The following is a 22408-nucleotide window of genomic DNA, read 5'->3' as shown; positions in this document are numbered from 1 at the left end:
CTCTCTGGGGCTTAGCAAGAGCTTGCAGTTATTATGGAACTGCAAGGGCAATGGCTGGGAACTCGGAGAAACCAATGTTTCAGTCTTCTGCTTGAAGCACATTTTGACCAGAACATTTAAACATCACAAAGCTCACTGTAGGAAATGCCTGGGCTGCAACTTTTAATAATATTTTAAACTTTGTTAAAAATAGGGATTTTTAGTCATAGTTTCTGAAATAATCAAGAAAAGAATTAACCGTTAGAACAAGCTCTTTCAAAGAGAGAGGATTTGCAAAGATTGAAACCATACAGTGCTGTGCTTTATTTGAATTCAATGTCGGTCAGAGTTCGATACAGCCAAGGTGATCTCTCCATATATTGATTCTGTTAATCTGACACACCAACATACCTGTCTGTACAAAACTGTGTTATTTGTTTAGTTGATCAAAATTTAGGAAACAGATTGTGAGAAACAAAAGCTCACTCACTTTAATAATTTCAGTCCGAGACAAATATCTGAATCCGCCATTTATTTATACACCTATAGGTGGGTGCCCTGTCTCATTACCCGGTAAGGTAATGACAAAATGCACACCAAATCCAACAAACTCTCGAAATTTATACAGTTTGAATCCCCATATTTTTCCTTATTCCATTGTTTGTTCCCTGCTTCGCTTACGTCACTCATTTCCTTAAGACTGATCCCACAACTTCTGTTTATCCTGTCTTGTCCGTGACAAACTCTTATCTCTGACTCCCATAAGGGTGTTTGACGTCAGTCTATTATAGATTATTGATTAGGCATATCTTTTCTTCTATCAGCATCTATTTCCATCCAGAGGCCACTTTGACCTCTTTAATTAGGGTTTGTTCCTGTGTCTCTGTACAAGCGAGGAGAACAGATGTTTTCCTGTTTGCCCATATATCCACCATTGTTCTGTATTCATGTCTCATGCTCACATATCCTTTCCTTTTGCTGAATATGTATTTTCTCATTCCTATTCTGTATCAGAATTTATACTTGCAGAAATAACATTAATTCATTTATATCCCACAATTTCCCCTTTTTCTTTTCATTACTATCTGTTATCTTCTGCATTTTTGTCTCTTTTTTTTTTAAACATTGTTCCCAAAATTCGCAAGCATCATTTCAGAGATTTCATCCATCTTAGTCTCACTCATTTCCTTATTATTTAGTTGATAAAGTTCCTCTGTCTGATTCCCCTCAGGGGCATTCGTTTCATCAAGGCTGTTTCAATCAGCCTCTGGGTGAGCCCTCGTATACAGGGTATGACACAACAGCCACTGGCCACCAATACCCCGACTGCTACTATCAGGGAAGTAAGGATAAAAACCACCACCCCCTTTCTCTGCTAAAATCATATCAAGGGCTATTCTATTTTCCCATGCTATCCTACTTGTCGCATCAAGCTGTTCTGATATTCCTTTAACCGCCTCTCTTGTATAATTTTATAAATCGCTGTTGATTATAAAAAATGTAATTTATCCAGTCTACATTTTTATTAATTGTTGCCCACCAAAAGAGAGCTGACTCAAAGCCTGCTGCAATCTGGTTACGAGCCTTGAACTCAGGTACTCCCCTAGGGACTCCTACCGAATCAAGATAAATCCCGTCATCAAAATAATTATCTAACAGTAATCTCTTACCCCTTCTCTTTTTCCCTACTATCTTTTCCTTCTCAAATGCCAGGGTAAATGGAATTGCCAATTGTACAATTGCGCATATCCCTCTCCAATCCGGAGGTAGGGTGGGTCTCAATATTTTTCCTCCACAGTACCACCACAGATCCGCTCGGGGAACCTTTAATGCTGAGTAGTTCCCTCCCTTCTTCGTTTCGGTAACATTCTTAATCTCTGTACATAATTTCAGCTCCCCCAAATGTCTCGACCGACTCGTACCTCGCCTGTGCACACATGACGTGTGATTTCCAACTGCGGCGGAAAATGTGGGGGGAACTTTTGCATCTTTCTCCTCCAAGGGAGGGAACATCAGAGATAGGGAGGTACAATTCCTATCATTCCATGCAGTCTCATCCTGATACAGGGCTATCATACATTTCATGCCCTTCCTGTCTCGCTTCCACCCAAGCGGAAAGGGAACCACCTGGGCCACTGACCTACCGGAGGCACATGCATAGCAATTGCTTTTGTTCAGACTTTTTACAGTATACTTTACCCATTCAACCCAGGCATTTGTATCCCCGTACCCAGTCTCTATCTCGATGGTCTGTTTCAAATCCTTTACCTCTATAATTTTTACTACTGTAGGATCATTGGGAGGGGTGAAAGGTTGTATCTCATTACCCAGTAATTCTACCCATTTTTCCCTGTCCTATGCTAATTCGAAAACAACAGCCCACAAACTCCTTCCTATTTGCTTTCATTTCAATCCCAAATGTTTCATTTAATTGTACCTCATAAGTGCCACCTCCCAAAACCGCTCCGTGCCATGTGGTTTTTCTTATCATTAAATATATGGGGTTACACTTTTTATCAGGACAATCGGTGCTGGTTGAAAGGGGGCCCGGTGTATTGTGACAAGACCATTATACCAGGTACCATCCCCGAGGCCATCCCCATAGGACTTAAGATGTATCTCTGAGTTGCGGTATTGTCTCTGATTAGCTACATTCCCACAATTTACTAAGCTACATATATCAGTGTCTATTACTTGTGGATTATCAGACTCAGGAACCATTAATAATACATATGAAAATGATATGTGACAAAATCCCAATACTAAGAGGGCTAGCATCATAACTCTAAGTATTCCCAGTATTCTGATCATTATGCTAGAACACAAAAAGGCTTAATATACAATCTTACAGAAATAATCCCGCGCTCGCGTCGCCACTGTATAGTCAATTACTCAAAGTCTCTTTAGTCTGAGTTTCAGCGGGTCTTGCGTTGATTCGGCTGTCCAGACTTCTTCCTCAACTGGAGGGTCCACTGGCCCTTTGATCCGAGTATAATGAGTCCAGCCTTTCTCCACCATCCTTATTGCCGTTTCGGTAGTCAAAAGAGCCTGGTACGGCCCTTCCCAGTCCGGCTGCAGCTTAGTCTCTGTCCATGATTTTATTAAGACCCAATCTCCTGGCTGGATGGGATGAACAGCAAATTCAAGGGGCGGAGTCTGTGCCAATAGACCCTGTTTTCTGAGGAAAGATAAAGAGGAGGACAAGCCCAGTATATACTTCTTTAAAAACAAATCTTTAGTTTCGGGAATTGGCAATTCTCCCTGTGTTCCCAGATAAGGTAATTCAAATAAGATTTCATAGGGGGATAGTCCCAAATCTTTCCTCCGCCAAGGGACAAGCCCAAAAGGCATCCTTTAAATCTATCACACTAAACCATTTGTGATCATGAGGGATCTTACTTAATAATGTGTAGGGGTTTGGCACCACTGGGTGCCTGACCTGCACTATCCGATTTAATGTTGTCAAATCCTGCACCAATCGATAAGTTCCATCAGATTTCCGCACTGGTAGAATTGGGGTGTTATAAGGAGACATACATGGCTCCAACAAACCATCTCTAATCAGTCCCTCAATTACTGGCTGCAGTCCTCGTTTACCTTCTATGGAAATAGGATATTGTTGTTCACAGACAACGTCCCCTTTCCGTTTTAAATTTATTGTAAGGGGAGGGATCTGTAGTTTTCCACGATTCCCTTCTCTAGCCCATACAATAGGGTCTATCTCTCTCTCTGCATCCTCTGTCAATATTGCCAGTTGTACAACTAATTCTTTTTCCTGAATTTCAATCTCCAGTCCTATAAGGATAATTAGGTCTCTCCCCAGTAAATTACTTCCTATATCAGGGATATACAGCAGTTCCCCTGTGATCCTATCCTTAGGACCTTCTATCATCATAGGTTCAAATACTGGAACAGTAAATCCTTCCCCTTTCACCCCCGAAACAGTAATTGACCGTGTAAACATTTCTACTTTCTTTGGTTTAAAATTCGGCGATGACCGTGCTGCCCCGTATCTACTAGGGAGATTACCTCCTCCCTACACGGTCCCACCTTCAAGTTTATCAAGGGTTCCTGGTGGGCCCCCGAGGGCAGGAACCCCTGACACCCCTATTCTTCATCATAATTCATAAGCGGAATTGCCTTTTTCTTCCCTTTGTAGATCAGGATACTCCCGCTTAAAATGCCCTATCTTTCCACAATAATAGCATCCTTCCTGTAGCGACTTCCATCTCTGCCCCTGTCGCTCAAACCCTCTATCAAATGTTCCCCCTTGTCCTCTCCCTCTTTACAAACACTTTCTGTGCCTCTCTCAACAATTCATCTAATGGTTTTTCACTCCATCCTTCTATCTTCTGTATCTTTCTCTGTATGTCTGGCCATGCTCTTGTCACAAAATGTACTTTCAAAAGACCCTGTGCCACTGGGTCCTCAGGGTTCATTCCAGAGTATTTCCGCATTGAGTCCCTTAATCTTTGCAAGAAAGCTGAGGGAGTCTCATCTTTCTTCTGTCTAATTTCAAAGGCTTTAATCAAATTCTGTGACTTCGGAACTGCCTCCCTTATTCCTTTTAGAATCAGGTCTTTCAATTCCCTCATTTCTTCTCTATGCTCTGGGTTTTGGTTTTCCCACTGGGGGTTTCTGAGGGGAAACTTCATCTCTCCCTGTCCAGCATCCCCATCTCCAATCGGGTGTTCCCTGTCCCATATTTTAATGGCAGTTCCTTGTACAAGTCCCCTTTCCTCCCCAGTAAATAATATATTCAAAATAGACATTAATTCAGCCCAGGTATACAGACTGGGCCCCAAAAATTGAACAATTTGTTCAGACAACCCCACCGGATCCTCAACCAGGACCTCCATTTCCTTTTTAAATGTTCTGACCTCCCCACTGGTGAGGGGGGCACTTACAAACCCAATCTCTTTGTCCCCTATGGGTACCTCCCAAAGGGGATAAGTCGTTACGTTTTTCCCCTTTTTCTTTTTTTTAAAGAAATATTGCAATATTTCTAGCTCCCCATAACTTCAAACACCAATTCATCAATTACTGCTTGACTAACCTTCAAAGCCTGTTCCTAACTTATAAATATATTTATATATATTTACGTTCATTTCTTCAGTATTTAATAGTCAAAATGCACAATGCATACAGTTCCCAATTTTGCAATTCACTGTAATTACCCAGTTTTAGTCCTTTAATTTAGATCCAGAATTAGTTTTCTTAAATAGTCCTGACCAATCATTGCTCAATTACAATACTATAGGTCGTAAAATAATCAGAACTTGCCTTAAAAGAATTTGTCTACTCAAGTTTTTTTTTAAAAAAAAACTTCTAATGCATGAACAATGGCTGAATCCAAGGTCACAGATATTAACCATAGAATTTTGCTTTTACTACAATCTAATGTTGAACTGAAACTTCAACTGTCCTCCATAAATCGCTTTTATGTAAAGATAAAAGAGATTAGTTAGAAACTGATAGTAAGGCAGTCATGATCTGTAAAAAGAACAGGAGTTATCATTCCTTTTTTTTTCATAATCACAATAGAATCCTTAACCTTAAAAGAAATCATGTTAAGTTTCCATAACAAAATCAGATTGAAAACAGTCCTGGAACACAAGCTCCAGGGAATAAAACACAAACATTCAATCACCAACAAACAAATGTTCACTCAAACCAAATCACAAAGGGTTAAACTTCCTACCAGCTGTACAGCTCTTTTCATTCTCTCTCTCTCTCTCTCACACTCTCTCTCTCTCTCTCTCTCTCTCCCTCTTTCGCACATTGACATATAAACTCAGATATTCACAAACCCAGTCTTCGTCCGATCTGTACTTTGGCCAGAAGACAGCGGGACGAAGAATGGAGTCCTTAGTCCATACAAAGCAACAATATTTAATCATCTTTCTCCCTTGTACAAGTATTATTTTGCCAATTTCCACAACATCCTGCCCAAAGGACTTTCCGGAGGAATGTTGTAAGGGACCCCGCCTCCATTTCCATTGCCTTTTCCTTACTTTGTTTCCCCGGAGGCTTTTTCCTAACCCAAAGCGCAAGCCATATTGAGTTCCTTCGTTAGTCCCTTATTAACTACTAAAACTCAATCCCGGCCACCAAGGCAATACTTAAAAGTCAATTTTCTTACCTTGGTCTGTGCACAGAGTTGCCTGGCCCCTTTTGTCACCGTATTTTCTATCGAGCTCCTATCACTGTCTGATTCAGATGTCTCTCTTATAGGATTCACATCAGTCACCCAAGGGAGCAGACCAAACCGGGACACGAGACCGCTCCTCAATGGGGAACGGGACGCGTCTTCCCAGTGTCCAAGGCCAGCCACTCCCCCCGGTGATGGAAGAAAATCCCGGACACGAGCCCCCAATTGTGAGAAACAAAAGCTCACTCACTTTAATAATTTCAGTCCGAGACAAATATCTGAATCCGCCATTTATTTATACACCTATAGGTGGGTGCCCTGTCTCATTACCCGGTAAGGTAATGACAAAATGCACACCAAATCCAACAAACTCTCGAAATTTATACAGTTTGAATCCCCATATTTTTCCTTATTCCATTGTTTGTTCCCTGCTTCGCTTACGTCACTCATTTCCTTAAGACTGATCCCACAACTTCTGTTTATCCTGTCTTGTCCGTGACAAACTCTTATCTCTGACTCCCATAAGGGTGTTTGACGTCAGTCTATTATAGATTATTGATTAGGCATATCTTTTCTTCTATCAGCATCTATTTCCATCCAGAGGCCACTTTGACCTCTTTAATTAGGGTTTGTTCCTGTGTCTCTGTACAAGCGAGGAGAACAGATGTTTTCCTGTTTGCCCATATATCCACCATTGTTCTGTATTCATGTCTCATGCTCACATATCCTTTCCTTTTGCTGAATATGTATTTTCTCATTCCTATTCTGTATCAGAATTTATACTTGCAGAAATAACATTAATTCATTTATATCCCACACAGATCAAACAGAATGTTTTCGGCTGGGAAGGTGATGGATACAGAAGACAGAATCAAAACTGGGAACATTCAATCTGAAAAGAGAGTAACAAGTAGGACAAGATCAAAGACATGACAAGGTGCATGTCGATATGTCCCAGACTTTAGTGAATCGAATGAGCGTGTTAGATGGTCGAGAGACTCGTCCAATGATGTCCTGGAATCAGACCGCGAAACAGAGATCAAAAGGTCAATTTGCAAATGTCACTTCAATGTAATCACTTCATACTCTGTGTCCTGATATAGGCCACATTGGCAGATGTTTCCGCCAGATTGCATCCCCTGGGTTTATTTTCTGATCAGAAGTGAGATGTGTGGCTTGCTGCTGGCACATAGAAACAGGAAGTTGTGTGCCAGCTGAGAATGATACATCAGGCGCTAATTTCCGTATTATCAGCACAAAGTCTTCCTGCCTCTGAGGGGGAACACACACTGACAGTGTCAAGAACAAACGGATAGATTGCTGTTGGTTTCAACACTGTATTCAATTCCATTCCCATTTCCCAGAATGAAACAGAAGAGACACAAGATTATTTCAGCTAGAGTAAATTATCTGTCAGAGAGATAAGAAGAGTTGTCATCGGGTGAAAGGAGCTAAGTGACAATGTGTAGTTTCACTCATAAACCTATGTTTAAAAGTAGAAAGCTTGAGGGAAGTTAATAAGTAAATCTAAGAGACAGCATTCATTAAAAGTTGGAATTGTAAGGTTTAAGCAATGAAATTCAGCATGGCTTTGGTGGAAGTGATATCATATCGGAAGTGGTTGATTCTGTTTTCCGGAGAGGCAATGAGATGTAACATCGGGTGTAAAAAGTGGATGTAATGCTTCTTGACTTCAATCAGGTTTTTGACCAGATCTTGCATCTTTAATATGGTAAGGGTTCATGGGAGCTGGTGCAGTTTGGCAAATGATTCGAAGGTTTATTTGTTGGCAGAAGGTAATGGTCGAAGGTAGTCATTGTGAAGACATCTTGTGTCCAGTGGCTTACTACATGACTGGTTGCTGGATCCTTTGATGTTTGCAGCGTATATGAACGGTCTAGTCAAGAATGTAGCAATTTTCATCAGTAAGTTCAAAGATGAGGTGAAAAACGTTTGGTTTTGCAATTAGTGAGGAGGAAAGCCAGTGTGACATCGATGACCTTGTCTGTCGGAGAGAAGAATTGAAAACAGAACATTATATCCTAAAGTCTGTGAAGTAAAGCATTTTCGAGACTAACAATTTAAGCGAATATACGATGCATTGTTGGAATCTACACAATACAAAGGATAAGCAATCTTCTGTTGTGAATATCCACATTATGGAGTGGGGGTTGGAATTATAGTCTGGAGATATTGTGCCTAGACCATTCTTTCAGGAAACAGGGGTGTGAGCCCACAGTGCTGCCACATCAAGACATGAATTAAAGTTGATAATTAAACAACTCATTGAAGGAATAAGCTCCACAGATATTCCCTTGCTCTGCTTTGGAGAGCACAACACATCAGCACAAAAGGTAAGGCTGAAGCATTCACAGCAATCTTCAGCCAGAAGTGCCAATTGTGTGATCCATCTCGGCATTTTTCATAGATCACCAATATCACAGCTACCTGTCAGCAGGGAATTCGCCTCTCTCCATGTGAAATCAAGACACTGTTGGCCGGTGAGGGGGGGAGGGGGGGGGGGGGCAGGGGTTACTGCAAATGCTATGGAGCCTGACAAAATTCTGGCAATAATACTGATGACTTGTGCTAGCCAAGCAATCCCGGTACAGCTTAAACACTGGCATGGACAATGTGGAAAATAGGCCAGGCACGTCCTGTGCACAGAAAATAGGTCAAACCACCCTGGCGAATTACTGTCCCATCAGTCCATGCTCAATCATGAGTTAGATGTAGGGAGGTGCTATCAAGCAGCACGAGCTCAGCAATAACCTGCGTAAATGTGGGTTACACAAAGCCTACTCAGCTCATGTCTGAATTACAGACTTGATTTAAACATGGACAAAGAACTGAATTCCAGGAATGAGGGGAGAGTGACAGCCCTTCACATTAAGGTCACATTCGACAGAGGGTGATATTATGGAGCCGAGCAAAACTGGGTTCAATGGGTATCAGGTGACAACCTCCCTGCTGCCTGCAGTCATACCTCACACATTGAAAGATAGCTTTGCTTGTTAGAGGGCAGTCGTCTCAGCCAAAGCAAAGCCCTGTTGGAGTTCCTGAAGAAAGTGTCCTTGGCACAATCATGTTCAGCTGCTTCAGCAATGACCTTCCCTCCATCAGAAGGTCAGAAGTGAAATCTGCATTAATCTAGCACTTGTTTGTGACTCCTCAGTCCACATTCAACCACAACAAAATCTGGACAATTTCCAGACTTGAGCTGACAAGTGGCACATAGCATTCACACCACAAAGCTGCGAGACAATGACCATTGACAATAAGAGACAACCTAACCAAAACCCCTTGACATTCAATAGTGTTACCATCACTGAATCCCTCACCATCGACACCCTGGGTTTTATTGTTCATTAGAAATTGAGCTGGACACTCCATAGCTGAAAATGTGTTGCTGGAAAAGCGCAGCAGGTCAGGCAGCATCCAGGGAACAGGAGAATCGACGTTTCGGGCATAAGCCCTTCTTCAGGAATGGACACTCCATATAAATACAATGGTTGCACGAGCAGGCCAGAGGCTAGGAATACTGCAGCGAGTAACTCACCCTCTTGACTCGCAAAGCCAATTGACTGTCTAAGAGACAGAGGTCAGGAGGCTAATAGCACAGCTCGCCCTTGAATGGATAGGATCAGCTTCAACTGCACTTAAGAAGCTTGGCATTGTCCAGGACAAAGCATCCCACTTGATCAGCAGCACATCCACAAGCGTCCATTGCCTCCAAATCTGATTCTTAGTATCTGCCAAATGCACTATCTAAAATACTACACTGCAGTAACTTAGCCACTTCCTGAGACAGTACCTTCCCACTATTACTTGCATCTCGAAGGACAGGAGCAGCAGATACAAGGGAACAGCACCACTGTCAGCTCCTCTCTAAAACACTCGGCATCCTGACATGGAAATACGTCACCGATCCTTTACTATAATTGGGTCAAAATCTGGAATTCCCTTCCTCAGGCCATTTTGGAACATGTTATTTCAGAAAGGCAGCTTACTGCCATCTGCTGAAGGACAACTACGGACAACTAAAAGCAACCACCATGTTCCAGGAGTCAATAAAAAAATCATTGAAGCTAACATGACAGTTTGATAAAGTGGTTGAGGAGGCATTATGAGTATGTAATAAGCAATCAAAAGGTTTGGAGTCAAGTTCCAGAATCAGTCCCTACCATGGTAGCTCCAATTAATAAAAGAGTATGAAATGAAAATGCTGGAATAATGAACGATAATCACAGACCTACCAAAGGTTTGAAGCATGCTACATGGTTCAGTATTGTCCTTCAGAGGAGGACGTCTGACCTTCATACCTGGCCTGCACTACCCGTTCAACAATAAGGTGATGGTCTTTTCCAGTGCCGAACCTGACTAAGAAACCCATCAGGTGAAAGTGAGGACTGCAGGTGCTGGAGATCAGAGTTGAGAGTGTAGTGCTGGAAAAGCACAGCAGATCAGGCAGCATCCGAGGAAAAGGAAAATCAACGTTCCAGGCATAACCCCTTCATCAGGTATCCTAATGGAGGCCTCATGCCCGAAACATCGATTCTCCTGCTCCTCGGACGCTGCCTGACCTGCTGGACTTTTCCAGCACTACAGTCTCGACTGAGAAGCCATTTGGCTGTAATAAAGCTTCTAAAGAAAGATCAACCATGATTAGCCGGGCAAGATGGCAGCCCTTCAAAAAGGTAGCTGATGACCACCTTCTTGGGATATGTGACTAACTTTTTCATAAGTCAGTGAAGAATTCAAAAAATGCAAATGACGGTGAGTCAGGCTCTTCAGACAGAGTCCGGTACACAGTTTAGATTGATGATTGGATGCAAAGTCTCCTGTGACGTTGCTGTGAACAGCAGGAGAGTTCTTGCCAGTATTGCACTCCAATATTTGTTCATGAGGTAAAGTGTCAGATTTATTGCATTTCTGTTTGTGACCGCTTTCTGTGCATTCCCAATATTAGGATCACAGCGGTGACACCATGCCACCAGTATTCCCAAACTCCAGTTTGATGCTGAATGGACGGCCTTTGGAATACCATCGTTTGCCCAGGGTGAAATTTGAATTCTAAGAAAGCCTGGAATCGGAAAGAAAGCCAAATGGTGACCATGTCACCCGAGTCAATGGGAAAATACAAAAACAGCTTGTTCACGAATGACAAGGCATCTGTCACCTTTCCATGGTCTGGCCGACATGAGATCCCAGACCCACTGTGTTCTGAAGTGGCTTTCGCAAGCTATTGAATGGGCAGTTGGGGATAGGGACTCATTGCTGACCCTTACCAGAAAGTAATACGTGTAACAAAACCTCACAACAACTATATCAATTAAATGTAATTGTTGCGCAGTTCCTGATGTCATTTTAAGTATTTCATGTGAATATTCTAAAATGCACTTTGAGTGATGTTGAACCGTCTAAACGGACTACAATATAAATTAGTGGGACATTCAGAGTAGGAGAAAGTGAGGACTGCAGATGCTGGAGATCAGAGCTGAAAATGTGTTGCTGGAAAAGTGCAGCAGGTCAGGCAGCATCCAAGGAGCAGGAGAATCGACCTTTCAGGCATAAGCAACACATTTTCAGCAGCGACATTCAGAGTAGATCCAGTTCAACATTGAAGTTTAATTGCAGAATTTTCCGCACTGCATATTTAACCTAAATAAAAGTTTTAAATTGTGTTTATCATTCAGAAATAAATAAAATCTGTTGCAATTCGTCTTCATAAATTGGTATTCACTTCTGAAAATGGTCACCATTCTTAAAATAAACTTGTTTCGATTTGAATCTTACCAACAAATCACTTCTTTCATCTGGCTTTGCTGTCCCCATCACTTCATTGAAACCAATTAAGCATTTATGTAAATAAACACAGAAATAGAATTCTCAGAATAAATTACAGAACAACAAAACCGCAATTTATATTTCCCCACAAGCACAGCACACGAATTGTGGAAAAAATGCAAATAACTCAATGGATTCCAATACTAATTGATGTTAGGACTTTTTAATACATAATTTGTATAATTGTTGAATGACAGAGGTATCAATTGTCATGTTTAGTCAAAAAAAAACTATAATTAAGTGATACATTGGCACAGCTAATATTTCTGTCTCTCTTCCCCTCCTGCCTCCCCCCATTTTCCTTTATATCTGATGCCTTGTTTTGCCTCTCCACAATCGGACAACGTTTTCCTTAATAACATGAAGCCAACACCTCACCAACTTATGCTCTCAGCCAAATTCATCCATTTCTTTCGAGAGATTTGAGTCAGTACAACCAGATTTTCTCAAAAATCTGTCTGAGTATTGAGTGATCTGGAAATGCTTGATCGGAAAGACTTTACTGTGATAGTGTTTTCATTGTAACTCAGCAGTATTATTCTTGGCTGAGGAATGTTTAATGGTTCAGTGCAATGCATATTTAGTCTATAATTAACTTTTACTGCACATCTCATGGAATGTTTAATATTGTAGAGGGTGATTTATTCTGTGTCGACTCTGTGTTGTACCTGCTCTGGGAGGGTTTTTTTTAGGGAACCCTGGATGCAGCTCTATACTGTGTCTAAACCAAAATGTATTTGACATGTTTGCATTGGACAGCACAATATAGAGGGAGATTTACCCAGCACATTACATGAGCTGTACAATCACAGAAGACATTTGATGTAGCCGTGTAAAGGGACTTGAACTCCTACCCACTGTCTTTCTGATTTTGAAATGCTTGATACCAGAATAAAAAGGGAACAACACGATGCATCGAAACTTTGTTATACAAGTAGGTTATCATCTACAGGCACAAACATACATACACACATAAGCAAATCATCGATGAACGACCCTTGCAGTGTTTAATGGATAAGTGCTGAGAGAGATTTAATATGCAATGTGTGTATTCCATGCAATGCATACCGACAATGCGTTTGATATGGTAGTTTAAATGTAGTTTTGATCTGTCTTTAACCTTTTCTGTGATAGCTGTGGTTGTGTTTGACAAATATTCAACAGAACTGGAGGAATTTAAATGCAGTCACTGCATTAGAGGCAGAATGCAATGCCATCAAACAGGGAGAAAGGCGATCCCTGTCTTTTTTCATGACGAGGAGGCATTGAAGCAGCTGGGCTTGAAACATGAAATGGAGGTTAATTGAAATGAGGCCGAGATAATTCTGAAAAGACTAACTTAGAGCCAAGGTGAATGATCGGGAACCAGAAGCAGCCTGTTCAGCCAATGGGGTTTGGTCTTCCAAACAATGACATCATGGCTGAACTGATAATCCTCACCTCCACTTTCCAGCGTTTTAACTGTCAGCATTAATTCAATTACCAATCAAAATCTGTCCATTTCCGCCTTCAAAATACTGAATGACCCAACCTCGACAGTTTTCTGTGGTAAAGAATTCCACAAATTCACTACATTCTGGGAGACAAAATTCTCTTCTGCTCGAAATTTGTGACCTCTAATTCAGAGATTCTACTCCCTGGTCCGAAACTCTCCCACAAGGGGAAACAACATTTCTGCATTTACACCATCAAGTTTCCTGAAAATAATAGATGTTTCAGAATGTCAGTACTGAATCTTCTATGTTCTAATGAGTATAGGCCCAAACGACTCAATCTCTACTCTCAAGACAGTCCCTCCATCTTTAGGATCAGTCGACTGAACCTCGTGTGGATTGTCTCTCTGTCCAGTGTACCTTTTCTTTGTGATATGAGTCCCAAGAACAGGTCACAGTATTCCAGCTGTGGTAAGAATACAGCTTCTTTTCAGTTTTAACAAACATTATAGTCATACAGATATCCAGCACAGAAACAGACCCTTCGGTCCAACTGCACTGACCAGATATCCCAATCTGACTGAGTACCATTTGCCAAACATTTGGCCAATCTTCCTCTAAATGTGACCTGTTCATACACCTTTTAAACGCAGTAATTGAACCAGCCTCCACCACTACCGCTGGCAGCTTTTCCCACACATACATGTGAAAAGGTTACCCCTCAGGTTCTTTTCAAACGTATCTCCTCTCACGTTAAACCGCTATCCTCTCGTTTTGGACTCTCCTGCTCGAGGAAAAAGGCCTTGGCTATTCACCATATCAATGCCCTGCATGATTTTATAAGTCTTGTTCAGGCTACTCCTTAGCCTCCTTTTCTCTCACTGCAGGGAAAAGAGAAGCCCCAGCCTATTCAGCCTCAGCTTATACCTTAAACACTCCAGTTCCAGCATCATTCTTGGAAATCTTTTCTACATCCTCTTAAGTTTCACAAAATTCTTCATAGAAACGGTCAGCCAGATTTGTCTATAATAATTCTAAACGTGGCCTCACAAATGTTCTGTACAGCTGAGACATGACATCTCGACTCCTACACTTAACATTATGACCAATGAATGAAAGAGTGCCAAACACCTTTTTTCCCCACCCTGTCTCCCTGCAACTCCACTTTCAAGGAATGATGCATCTGCACCCTTTGGTTTCTTTGCTCAGCAACACCCCCCAAGGCCCAGCCATTAATTATATAAGTCCTGTCCTGGTTTGCCTTACAAAAATGCAACACCTACATTTATTTAATGAATCATGGGTTCATGAAAGGCAAGTCATCTTTAACTGATTTATTGGAATTCTTTGAGGTTATAATGAGCGTGGTAGACAATGGGGAACTGGTGAACGTGGTGTATCTGGATTTCCAAAAGGCATTCAGCAAGGTGCTGCACAAAAGGCTGCTGCATAAGATAAAGATGCACAGTGTTCCGGGCAATGCATTAGCATGGACAGAAGAATGGTTAACTAACAGAACGCAAAAATTAGGGACAAATGGGTGTTTTTCTGGTTGACACTCAGTGGCTAGTGATGTGTTTCAGGGATCAGTGTTGAGAATGCAACTGTTTACAATTGTTGGGACTGCAATTGTTTACAATTCAGGGAGATTGCTTCGAGTTAGAGACCAAGTGTAGTGTGTTGTAGTTCACAGAAGCCACTTAAATGAGTGATGGAGCAAAGTGTGCAGAAGGATATAGATAGGCTAAGGCAGTGGGCAAGGGTCTGGCAGATGGAGTATAATGTTAGTAAACATGAGGTCATCCATTTTGGTAGGAATAATAACAAAGTGGACTACTTTAAAATGGTGAAAAATTACAGAATGCTGCTGTGCAGGGGGACCTGGTTGTTCCTGTGCATGAAACACAAAAGTCTGGTTTGCAAGTCCAGTAGCTAATTAGGAAGACAAATGGAATAATGTCCTTCATTGCCATTGGATAGAGTTTAAAATTAGGACTTTTTGCTGCAGCTGTATAGGGCGCTGGTGTGGCCACGCCTGGAGTACTCTGTACACTTTTCATCGCCTTACATGAGATGGCACTGGGGTGGGGTTTGCTGAGGAGTTTGACTACGTTGATTCTGGAAATGAGGGGGTTGGCTTATGAGCAGACTGGGATTATACTCATTGGAATTCAGAAGAATGTGGAAGGGGATTGTAAAATTATAAATGCTATAGATAAGACAGAAGGAGGGAGGCTCAAAGTTTGGGAGAAGATTTGTAGCTCGGGTGCTCGTTGTTGTGCTTCTGTTAGCCGAGCTGGGAATTTGTGTTGCAGACGTTTCGTCCCCTGTCTAGGTGACATCCTCAGTGCTTGGGAGCCTCCTGTGAAGCGCTTCTGCGATGTTTCCTCTGACATTTATAGTGGTTTGTATCTGCCGCTTCCGGTTATCAGTTCGAGCTGTCCGCTGCAGTGGCCGGTATATTGGGTCCAGGTCGATGTGCTTATTGATTGAATCTGTGGATGAATGCCATGCCTCTAGGAATTCCCTGGCTGTTCTCTGTTTGGCTTGTCCCAATAGTAGTGTTGTCCCAGTCGAACTCATGTTGCTTGTCATCTGCGTGTGTGGCTACTAAGGATAGCTGGTCAAGCCAACGTCTTGTGAATCTCTGGAATCCCCTGCCTAGTGAAGCAGCTGAGGCTAACCTGTTGAATGATTTAAAGGTGAAGATAGATTTGTGAAGAGTAAAGGAATGAAGGGTTATAGTGAGCAGTGGGTAAGTGGAGTCCCAGTCCATTGAAAGATGATCCATGATGTTATTGAAAGGCAGAGCTGACTCATGGAGTCAGATGGCCTACTCCTGATTGTATTTCTTATGTTCGGATGTTGTTATGTTTTAACAGGCCTCTAATTCAAAAAGTAATGTTCTCTAACTACTAAATAAAAAGGGAAAGAACTGTGGATGCTGTGTATCAGAAACAAAAGCAGAAACTGCTGGAAATGCTCAGAAGGTCTGGCAGCATCTCTGGTGTGAAAGGCTCACCAGTTTATGGTTCCCTTGTTTTTCCATACAACTTTCTTCACTAATGCTGCCACATTAGTCACTCTCCAGTCTTCTGGCATCTCATCTATGATTATCAACGATACAAATATCTCAGCAAGGGGACCATGAATCTCTTCCCTAGCTTCCCACAAAGTTCTGGGAAATTACTAATCAGGTCTCCAGGGTTTTTTTCCATTTTTCTACTTTAAGACCTCCAACACCTCCTTTTCTGTAAAATAAACTCATTTTAAGATCACATTATTTATTTCCCAAGTTTTTTAGCTTCCATGCTCCTGTCTACTGTAAATATTGATGCAAAATATTTCCTTAGTGTCTCTGCCATCTCCTGTGGTTACATGCTGGAAAGCCATGTTGATCTTTAAGGCCTGTATTCTCTCCTTAGTTATTCTTTTAAACTTAAAATAATTTTAGAATCTTTTCGGATTCTCCTTAATTCTATTTGCCAAAGCAATTTCATGTCCTTTTTTTTCCCTCATGATTTCCTGTTTAAGTATACTCCTACTGCCCTTATACCCTTCTCAGGATCACTCAATCCCAGCTGTCTATATCTGATGAATGCTCCCTTCTTTGTCTGGACAGGAGTTGCAATTTCCTTCATCATTGAGCTTTTCCCACACCTTGCCCTTCACACAAACAGAAACATACCATCACTGAACTCTCATTGTCTCATTCTTAAAGGCCTCCCACTTGTCAGCCATCCCTTTACCTGTGAATAACCTCCCCCAACCAACTTCTCAATGTCTAATACCATCGAAACTGGCCACACTCTAATTTGAAACTTTCATTTTTAAATCAATGTTATCCTTTCTCATCATTATTATTAAACCAATAGAATTATGATCACTTTCGCTGAAGCCTGCCCCTATGGACACCTCAGTCACTTGCCCTGCCTTGGTTCCCAACAGAAGGTCAAGTTTTGCGAACTGTCTCGTAGGTGCATCCACATATTGAATAACAACGGTTTCTTGTACACACTTAACCAATTTCTCCACATTCCAAGATCTTAACACTATCTCAAACTCTGTTTGGAAAGTTAAAATTCCCTACCGTTTTCCTTTTTTCTTACAGATAGCATAATCGCTTGTAAATTTCCCACTGACTATTAGGAGGCCCATTTTACAATCCCAGCAAGGTCATCACCTCTTTCTTATTTTTAAGTTTCATCCATATAACTTCACTGGGCAGTCTCCAAGACGTATCCTCTCTACATCCAGCTGTAATGTTCTTTCTAACCAAAAACATCACTCCATCTCCTGTCTTGCTCCTCTGTCTATACATTTTATAGCATCTATCTCCTGGAACATTAAGCTGCCAGTCCTGTTCATCCATGAGCCACATTTCTGTAATGGTAATGATATCCTTGTCCCACATTCCCATCTATGCCCCATGTTCATCTGTCTCACATGTCTGGCCTCTTGCATCGAAGTAAATGCAATTTCGCAGTCTTACCTCGCTCTTGCCAAACTGTTGTCTGCCTCGACCCCTAGAATTGCCCACTGCATCTCACCTCAAACATTTCTCTTTTCTCACTATCTTGTTGTTTCCCACCATTCCCCTTACTAGTTTAAAACCTTCAGCATACTGCTAGCAAATTTCCCCACAAGAATATCGGTCCCCTTCCAATTCAGCTCCCTCTTATACAGGTCATTTCTATCCCTGAAGAGATCCCAGTGATTGAAAATGGTAATCCTAATCCCTGCAGCAGCTCCTCAGCCACACATTAGCTGCTCTATCTGACTGTTCCTAATCTCAATATTCCATTAGTTTTTAAACAAACCCCAACATGACATTTGCCATCCTTATTAACAGTTGAAATTAAAAGCTAACTTTTTGTGGTTCGGAGATGCTGACTCCTTGTAGATTTCTGAATTCAATCTCTATCTTGCCTGTTAAAATGCGTAACTTCACTGTTTATGTCTGTGCTTATTTATTCAATCCACATTACATTATTATGCAAAGCTCCTTGTTCACTCTCTTGTCCGATCTGTATCCCTCCACAAACTTCTTTTTGTGTCATACTCACCACTTGTCTCTGCTCCAATTTTTGAGTCATTCGCAAACTTACCTATAATATACTCACTTTCCTCATCTAAGTCATCAAAATACTTTGTAAATTTTTTTTGTCCCCAGAACAGATTTATGTGATACTCCACAGATTGACATTCTGTAAAATAAAACTCTTAATCAAACTTCTGATTGGGATTTCAAAGATCCTCTCTCCGTGTTAATCCAGTACCTCCAAAGCCAAGGCTCCTATCTTATTCAGTAATCTTATGCATGGGTGCTATCAAACATCTTCAGAAAATCAAAACATATTACAATCACGGTTTCCTCCATTTTCTCCAAGAATTCCAATACTTTTATCAGGCAAGATTTCCATTTTATAAAACCATTCTCAGTTTTCTGCTGTAACATCCTTTTTTAAACACTCAACCATTTTTTTCAATAAATGATGTTAAACTAAGTAGCCTCAGTCAATCTTTTGTGTGCCTTAATTTTTGTGAGTGAAGGTGTTGGGTGAAGGGTCTACTATCAGCCCTCACTTCCAACTGCTGGAGAAGCACTGTCATCTACTGTGAAAAACTCAACAAAATGTATCTATGTTCATTTACTGAGAAAACAATTCCACAAATGTTCGAGCTCACCACCTTTTGCTGGCGGTCCCAGATTTTACGAAGCAATTCATTGAAAGTCGACAAGGCTAATTAGCATCCAACCAAGATCAATATTTGAGCAGAAATATCTCAATTCCTGGTCACGTATTTTTGCTCATCTCTTTTTAGGACATTAGCTTCGACAATGTGGAGTCTGTGTGGGTGGAGCTATGAAATACCAAAGGACAAAAACATTAGTGGGTGTCATACAGAGACGCCCAGACTGCAGTGGTCATGTTGGAATAGTATTAAACAGGAAATTCGACGATGCGCTCCACCGCATCTCCTCCACTTCCCGCTCCTCTGCCCTTGAGCCCCGCCTCTCCAATCGCCACCAGGACAGAACCCCACAGGCCCTCACCTACCACTCCACCAATCTCCATATACATCGTATCATCCGTCGTCATTTCCGCCACCTCCAAACGGACCCCACCCCACCACCAGGGATATATTTCTCTCCCCTCCCCATAGTGTAGGGGAATGGGTCTGGGTGGGTTGCGCTTCGGCGGGTCAGTGTGGACTTGTTGGGCCGAAGGGCCTGTTTCCACACTGTAAAGTAATCTGAATCTGAAGTAATCACTCCTGGCACCTTCCCCTGCAACCGCAAGAAATGCAAAACTTGAGCCCACACCTCCCCCCTCACTTCCCTCCAAGGCCCCAAGAGATCCTTCCACAAGTTCACCTGCACCTCCACACACACCATTTACTGCATCCGCTGCACCCGATGTGCCCTCCTCTATATTGGGGAGACAGTCCGCCTACTTGCGGGACGTTTCAGAGAACACCTTTGGGACACCCGGACCAACCAACCCAACCACCCCGTGGCTCAACACTTCAACTCCCCCTCCCACTCCACCAAGGACATGCAGGTCCTTGGACTCCTTCATCACCAGACCATAGCAACACGACGGCTGGAGGAAGAGCGCCTCATCTTCCGCCTAGGAACCCTCAAACCACAAGGGATGAACTCAGATTTCTCCAGTTTCCGCATTTCCCCTCCCCCCACCTTTTCTCAATCCCAACCCTCAAAATCAGCACCGCCTTCCTAACCTGCAATCTTCTTCCTCACCTCTCCGCCCCCACCCCCACTCCGGCCTATCACCCTCACCTTGACCTCCTTCCACCTATCGCATTTCCAACGACCCTCCCCAAGTCCCTCCTCCCTACCTTTTATCTTAGCCTGCTGGACACACTTTCCGCATTCCTGAAGAAGGGCTCACGCCCGAAACATCGATTCTCCTGCTCCTTGGATGCTGCCTGACCTACTGCGCTTTTCCAGCAACACATTTTCAACTCTGATCTCCAGCATCTGCTGTCCTCACTTTCTCCTTAAACAGGAAATTAGCCAAGCTAATGATATGGAGACATCTGTGATCATGGGTGATTTTAATCTGCATCCAGATTGGACAAATCAGATTAGCCACAATGTCTTCTTGGGCGAATTCCTGGCCTACATATGGGATGGTTTTCTTAACCAACATGTGGATGAACCAACTAGAGAGCAGGCCATCTGAGACTGGGTACTGTGTAATGAGAAGGGAATCATTGCCAATCTAGCGGCGTGTGACTCCTTGGGGAAGACCGACCATGACATGATACAGCTTTTTTATCAGGATGGAGAGTGAGCCAGCTGATTTGGAGACTAGGGTGCTGAATTTTAATAAAGGAAACTATGAAGGTACATAAGGCATGAGTTGGCATTGATAGATTAGTGGAAGTTGCTTAAAGGTGCGACAGTAGATAGGCATTGGCAAATATTCAATGAAATCATGGGGGAACTGCAACAACTATTTATTCCTGTCTGGTACAAAAGCAAAATGGGTACCAGGGCCAATCCATGGCTTATAAAGGAAATTAGACAGTATTCAATTGAAGGAAGAAGCATAGAGATTGGCCAAAAAGAATAATAGGTCTGATGTTTGAGAGCAGTTTCGAATTCAGCAAAGAAGGACCAAGGGATTGATTAAGATGGGAAAAACACAGTAAAAAGGAAGTAAGCTGCAGGGAACATGAAGACTGACGCTACAAGGTTCTACAGAACGTGAAGAGAAAGTGATTGGTGAAGACAAATATAGGTCCCTACAGATAGAAATGGGGAAATGTATGACAAAGGACAAAGGAACAGCTGAGCAACTGAATACATACTTTAGTTTTGTCTTCACAAAAAAAGGACAGTTGTACAGGAGGTTGGTCAGGCTGCAGTTGGAGCATGTGTTCAGTATTGGTCACCTTGCTCAAGGAAGGATGTTATTAAACTGGAAAGAGTGCAGAAGAAATTTATAAGGATGTTGCTCGCACTCAATGGTCTGAGTTATAAGGAGAGGCTGAACAAGCGAGAACTTCTTTTCTTGGCAGTCTAGGGGACTGAGAGGGGACCTTACAGAACTGTACAAAATTATGAGAGGCATACACTCAGTCTTTTTTGCCAGGGTTGGGGAATCGAGGATTAGATGGCATTAGTTTAAGGTTAGCGGGGAAAAGTACAAAAGGGAACCTGAGGGGCAATTTGATTACACAGAGGCTGGCACGTGTATGCAATGAGCTGCCAGCGGAAGTGGTTGAGGTGGGTACGTTAACAACATTTAAAGGCATTTTGACAAATACATGGATAGGATGTGGACCAATGCAGGGAAATGGGGTTAGCATGGGTGGACAATTTGGTCAGTATGGACCACTTTGGGTCAAACGACATGTCTCTGTGCTTTAGGACTTTCTGACTTGAAGATACAAATCAAGTACCAGAAATCCTGGAGAATGCAAGATTTAGTGAGAGGGAAGAACTGAGGGAGGTCAATATTAGTAGAGAAATGGTGCTGGGAAATTGAGGGGATTGAACCTGATAAATCCTCAGGGCCTGGTAAATCTGCATCCCAGAGCACTTAAGGAAGTCGTTCTAGAAATAGTGGATGGGTTTGGTTGTCAGGATTCTTTAGATTTTGGTGCAGTCGTGCAGATTGGAGGGCAGCTACTGCCACTCCAACACTCAGAAAGAGAGATACAGAGAAAGGGAATTCGAGACCAGTAAGCTTCAGATCAGTAATGGGGAAAATTCTCAAATCCTTTACCCTTTATGACAGAGCATTGAGAAAGCCGTGGCAAAATCAAACAGAGTCAGCATGGAGTTATGGAGGGGAAATCACGCTTGACAAATCTATTGGAATTCTGTGAAGATGTAACTATCAGAGTTGACAAAGGGGAACTGGTCAATATGGTATATTTGTACTTGCAGAAAGCATTTGACAATGCCCCATTTAAGAGGTCACTGTACAGGATTAAAGCACATGGGATTGGGGTAAGTGTA

The 22408-nt window shown here is 42.2% G+C and overlaps 1 long non-coding RNA gene across 1 annotated transcript; it reads right to left on the bottom strand.

Annotated features, from left to right (window-relative positions):
* Positions 1-496: 496 nt before the first annotated feature.
* On the bottom strand, positions 497-6949 carry LOC148137948 (uncharacterized). The gene is made up of 2 exons (XR_015754194.1): positions 4860-6949; positions 497-4718 (listed from the first exon to the last, which is right to left on the bottom strand). It is a non-coding gene; the product is annotated as an uncharacterized LOC148137948 (long non-coding RNA).
* Between the last annotated feature and the right edge of the window lie 15459 nt (positions 6950-22408).

Source organism: Chiloscyllium plagiosum, unplaced genomic scaffold (assembly GCF_037043375.1).
Source record: "Chiloscyllium plagiosum isolate Xiang-an unplaced genomic scaffold, Cpla_swu_hap1 HiC_scaffold_42, whole genome shotgun sequence".
Taxonomy (NCBI): domain Eukaryota; kingdom Metazoa; phylum Chordata; class Chondrichthyes; order Orectolobiformes; family Hemiscylliidae; genus Chiloscyllium; species Chiloscyllium plagiosum.
This window is presented reverse-complemented; position numbering and strand designations above follow the sequence as displayed.